This window comes from Panthera leo, chromosome C2, assembly GCF_018350215.1.
Source record: "Panthera leo isolate Ple1 chromosome C2, P.leo_Ple1_pat1.1, whole genome shotgun sequence".
Taxonomy (NCBI): Eukaryota; Metazoa; Chordata; class Mammalia; order Carnivora; family Felidae; genus Panthera; species Panthera leo.
Genome location: NC_056687.1, coordinates 115684137 through 115690136, shown reverse-complemented (window position 1 = coordinate 115690136; position 6000 = coordinate 115684137). Strand labels below are relative to the sequence as shown.

General features: G+C 30.6%; 1 long non-coding RNA gene across 2 annotated transcripts in view; it reads right to left on the bottom strand.

Annotated features, from left to right (window-relative positions):
* Nucleotides 1–1000: 1000 nt before the first annotated feature.
* The window catches only part of LOC122229704, a 211622-nt gene continuing 206622 nt past the window's right edge, over nucleotides 1001–6000 (bottom strand). Inside the window, exons 1-3 of one of the 2 annotated variants that reach the window (XR_006207106.1) lie at nucleotides 4394–4490; nucleotides 1316–1363; nucleotides 1001–1112 (exon numbers count right to left, since the gene is read on the bottom strand). This is a non-coding gene — a long non-coding RNA (uncharacterized LOC122229704). Of the gene's footprint in view, nucleotides 1113–1315; nucleotides 1364–4393; nucleotides 4491–6000 lie in introns of those variants that run through there. The other variant, XR_006207107.1, reaches the window with a different exon arrangement.

The following is a 6000-nucleotide window of genomic DNA, read 5'->3' as shown; positions in this document are numbered from 1 at the left end:
GCAGAGAAAAATAGAAAATCTTCTTTATAATCATAAATCATAGCAGAAATGTGAATATAAGTGAGAGCTCTTTTATAAGGCTTGTTTGAGATGTGCAAAGTTTTAAATAGTCTAAGTAAAATCTTAGCAAAGAGAAGTTGATAACCAAAGTAACGTGCAAGATTACCTAGCACAAAGGTCTGGAATATGGTAGATCCTCAATAAGTATTTGTTGAATCACTTGACAAAAATCACATTAGTGGTTAAGGAGAAATGTTTCTGTGTATTTTGAATATAGAGTAACTTGGTATAGTTTTAACATGTTTGTATTTTGAGAGTTTCAGTGAAGGAGCTTCCTTTCATTTAATTTACTTAACGTTGCTTTAATTGATTTTTCAGAGAATTCCTTATGGTGGCAATGATTCCCCAGGGTGCCAATTTTGAATCATGCTATGCTTAATTTTTTTAAAAAATCAACTGGCTCAGGCAAATGAATCTATCTAGGAAGAGAAATATTGATATGTTTCCTTTAGTCTGATCTACATGCTTTAAGATTTTCTATTGCTGATTTAATGTTAATTCTATAATACATATTATAGAATTGTGTATTTTATATTAATATTTCTAATTAAGTATTAAAATTTAAACTTTAAAAAAGTTTTAGTATAAATGTTTATGGTACTTACGTCTCATATAATCATAAAAGTTAAAATTACTAATGCAGGCAATATTAAGCAGTCTTTTAACACTGAAATATGTTCAGAGAGATTGCACTGTTGGAAACTTAAAACTTTTCTAGACTGAGTTGTGTCTGATAGTGGGCTTTGTTTATTCGTTTTTGTTTGTTTTGGTAGTCTCATCTACTTTCCCTCCTTGACTCAGACAAAAGCAATAATTCACTGTATTGTGGCAAAGAAACGTGTAAATAAGTCATAACAAGTAAATCTCTACATAAGAATATAGATATAGACTTATGTACCTTGCAAAGTGCTTTGCTAAAAAAGAAAACAGCATAGGGGCTTTTGCCAGTATTATCTCATTTAATCTTCATGCACTGTTATACCGGAGACAGTTCCTCTTGGCCCACAAGGGATGATGGTTACATTTTCAGAGCTGAGTTGCTGAACATGACCCTTATTACAAAAAAAAAAAAAAAAAAAAAATTATAAAAACTTCTGAAATAAATTACACTAAAAAGATAATATTCGAAATTCATTAATTCCTAATTTTGTATAGTATTTCATTAATATCTTTGCTTTTGATATTGTTTACAATTATTGAATCTATACGGGGAAATAATATATGCAATAATATAATTAGAAATACTATATTTTACCTATAATGATGCGCAACTGTGCATCTCTTCCCCACTCTGTGTTGGAAGCTTCAAATTGGCCGTGGTAGAGGATTTACACCACAAGGAATCAGCAAATGAAAATTAGACATTTATAAGCATTTATTGATATAGCACAGATTTTGCTGTTCTATCAAATATATAGACTATTTTATAAAAGTGGAAATGTAAACTCAGAGAGTACGTTGATTTACCCAATGCCACTCCTCCTAAAAGTGTTAGAGTCAACATATTCTACCTGTCTCTAAATCTATCTATATGTATGTATGTATACACATATATGTATGTATATATACACATAATTATTATTTTTGTGTGTGATACTTTGTTGTCTGGCAAATACTAATGACATTATAAAGGCCAACTTTATTAAACTCTTCCCAGGTGCCAGTTTCTCTGGTAAGTATTTGATATGCCTTACTTTAATTGTCACAGAATAGTTATAACTTCCATCCTTTATTTGAAAGATTAATGGAGGGTGGCTCTGGGAACTTATTTGCCTTTTCTAGACTCAAGATTTGAACTCTGACTTTCTAACTCTGAAGCTAGAACTCAACTCATACAGCTTTCTCAAGAAACTTTCAAAGGTTGACTGAAAACAAAAAAAGGGGGTGGAGAAAGAATATACATATGAACTCTTCTAACGTTATTGACACCAGATTTGAGTCAACTTTTTTTTAACTTTAATTCTTGCTTATTTTTAAATATTATAAATTTGCTCTAAAATATCTACTGCTTTGTTTCTTTTTGATGATGGTTAAAAGAAAATAAAAAAATGTTTCCCCTCACCTTCCACTCTATAAGGGCAAAATTCTCTTTAGGATTTTTCAACTTAAATATGCCCTTTGAAGAGGAAACCAAATTATAACATAAGTTCAGGCATTAAAAAGAGACATGAGTATTATTTCAGGAAACATTTTCAAGGGGCACAATATTAATTAAATATAAAATATTAGTGTTTTTTACACACTTTTCTAGGCTACTTAAAGTGGTTTCATCAAATATCAAGTTTGAATAATAAAGACTAAAATGTGAAATGATTGATAATGTTATTAAAGGTTATTATTAGAGAAACTGAGGCCATAAGAAGACATAAGTAAAAGAGAGATACTTAGAGAACTAAGAGTGATACAATGCAATGATGAAAGGAGAATGAAATAACTTCAAAGAAATTAGTCTTTGCAGGAGAAAAAAAAAGAGAGGGTATTAAAAGAAATGGAAACTCAGTCTGATAATAGCAAATAAGTGAAGATGGTGGCTATGGTTTCCAAAATGGCTGCCACTCAATGACGATGTTGCTATTTTAGATTAACATGTTCTTTTAAAATTATGTATACATTCATTTACAAATGAGCCATATTCAAATGTTTCCTGAAAACACATATTTTCTCTTTTGTTGTTATCACATTCCTCAGCTATTTTATTCTGGTCTTACGTGGAGTTATGTCAGTAGAAAAATTTCCATTTAAAGGTAGCTTAAATAATACCTGAATTAGCACTTTTTACCGAAAGGTAGCCAGCATTTGAAAGCAACAGGATTATTATCTGATGGGAGATGTATTTTTCTTAATAAGTATCCCTTTATATCACTACGTGAATATAATTTTTAGAGTTGAAATTCAAACAATGGAATTTTGATTTTCCCACCCTTCAAGGCATTATTTTATTAATGTGTCAGGAAATGTTTTAATAATCTATGTTGTGTGTTTTTTTTCCCTCAGATCTGACAGGAAAAATCTTTACAAATGAACTGTGAAATCCCTATGAATATTTTACTTTAACCAACACTTGACTAAAAAATGATATCTAGAATAAAATAAAAAGCTCCCAAACATTCAGAAACTTAGGTAGTGGTATTAAAAGAGAAACAAGCCATCCTTTCATAGCATGTATAAAATTTTGCAACACAATGAATGATGTGGTTACTTGAAGCTCAAAAAAAAAAAAAAAGATAGGTAAATAAAATCCATTTTTGTTTTCCTTACACATTGAAAAATCTGTTCAGATGCTACAATGAGAATGGAAAACTTATCCAAGTTTTTATATACCAACCTATTTGTTGATTTTGTTTGCTTGTTTTGTAGATAGTACAAATGTAAGTAGAGTGATGAAGGTACTCAATCATTTCAACTTAAAGTATGTTAAGAGAATGGCTTTCACATAGAACTGAAATTCTAATTTTTTAACCATTCAAATTTTTTCTATTTATATCATGTGCATTTCAGTTTAGCATATCATTACTTATGAAAATACGACAAATAATACAGTCACGAATAGGACTATTTCTTTGATTTGAAAGTTGATGTTAGTAACATTTTCAAAGGTATAATTTGAAATTATTTTGTTGTTAAAAATTTTCCGTAAGAATATTTTTAAATCATCATCATTATGATTAAATCACTCTTAAGGTATGTCATCTTCTCAATAGGTTTATTGTTTATCTTTTAATGTGCAAGTCCAAAATATTTTCTGTAGACTTAGAGACCTAAGTACTATTGAAAATAGTGAGCTGTGATGTAGATTCAAAGAACATGTCTTATTTCAATTCTACAATTATGTTACTATTTTTTTTTACATTATTGCTTTAAAATCTTTGATGATGGCAGGTTATTAGTATAATTTAAAACATGAAAAAGAAAAGATTTTAATTTTAAAATTAACATTATCTAATCAGGAATTTTGATTATATTACTCAATTTTTAATGTATTAACTGATGCTATCAGTAATGTATAAGAAAATATGACAAGAGTCATCTTTCCAAAACACACATTATTAGACCAATTCTCTTTATGCTTTCTTAAACATGATAGCACTTTTTTCCGTATGGTGCAGTTATTATTATTAATGAAAAATGAATAATTCCTAATTTTTTTAAAAAAATAGCTGTACTGGAGTATGTATTGTAGTTTTAACTAGTAGCTGAATGAAATAGAATCTGGATAAATACTGTGTAATTTTAGAGTCACAAACTGGAATGAAAATATGGTGAAACTCCAGTCAGTAGAGGAAATGAACAGAAGAGATAGAGAGAATTCCATATAATTGCATCAATTCAGTACCTTTGATAAGTTGTTTCTGTATATACTTTATTTGGCTGAAAACTTCCTGAGAAGACAATGCTAGACTTCCTTATTCATATTATTTACAGATGTACTTGAAGAGGACCACAACTGATAAAGAAATAGCAGATTCTATAAGGAAGAAAGTGAATTTTACAATGCAGAAATTATCTACCTGAGTCATCTACTTTATGGTAAATTTAGATACTGTATGATTGCTCTAAACAAGAATAAAAAGCATGGTTTGAGAATTTGGATGCAGGATGGGAGAGGAGGTGGGGAAGGAAATATTTTCAACTGTCACCTGGTTCAAGTGACAACATATTGAGTAAGTGTATTATTCATCAAAGATACTGTCTTTTTCTCATGGAACGTTTGTTAATATATTTCATTTGTTGTTTTACTATTTCTTGAATGCCAAGGAGTAGCTAATAATCTAGGATGCTATAAAGCCTTGTTGAATTAACTTAGTCCCAATGTGATGAACTCTTGCTACTCATTTGTCGAAGTGACAACGTTCTAGTACTTAGAAAACACAACTGCCTGGATTCTTAATTTGGCACAGTAAATCTTAAACAAAACTTCATATTTTATTGGATGTTAGTCATGCTGTGAAAATCTTGTCAATTGTTATTTTTTCTTAATAAAAATGGTTGCTTTCAAAACATTACACATTTTTAAAAACTGGAAACCTATATAAGGTTTGTTGAATTTGTTAACTGCCTTTTAGAACTGGAAGAGGCCGTAAAGGTTACCTAATCCTATCCCTTTGTTTTCCAGGACAGGGAACTGAGGCCATACAAATTAAATAATGTATCCAAATTGCACAGCTACTTACAGGCACTTAAAGGATTTTCATCCCAAGAAATTTAGAAATAGAACGATACTGTGTGCATTTCCTTTTACTTCTCTCATTAGAATTTCTCTGAATCTGAGGCCACAAAACACCTAGGGTAACAAAGATGTCCTTCTGGGGACAAAGTAGTAAAACCCAATGCATGTAACTCTGTGTGTGTGTGTGTGTGTGTGTGTGTGTGTGTGTATCTTTGCGAATCACCGGACTTCAATCTATTTTCTCAGTCACCTTGTTTATAGCTTCAGGTATAAGTGACATATATTCCTTCCTGTTGGCCTGTTTTGAAGCTCAACATACTTTTTGTTAGGGATTTATTTTTTATTCTTTTGGAGAACTCTTTTAACTCTTCATCTGAGATAATATAAGAAGTAGGAGGTTAAAAAATAGAAAGGAAGCATATATCCAGTATGTTCTATCACAGAGCACCAGAACTATGCTTCAGCTGTCCCAAAGATTGTTTTAAGAAACAGAAAATTATCTCAGAACAACGTGGTAAAACTTCACTGTATATTGTGATTCCCCTGTTGTAACCATCGCTGATGCCAACACATGTTCTGCATAAGTAGAGAAACACACATTGAACTCAAAATGCCCCGAGAGTATTGTCCTTCATAACACCCTGGTGTCCCTTGTGTAGCTGAATGAATAACAAATGACCGAGCTATTAAGATACTAAACAAAAGTCATCTAGGCCCATAATATTGATGTAACAGCATCTCAGCACTGTGTTTGCTTTCTTTGGTTTATCTAG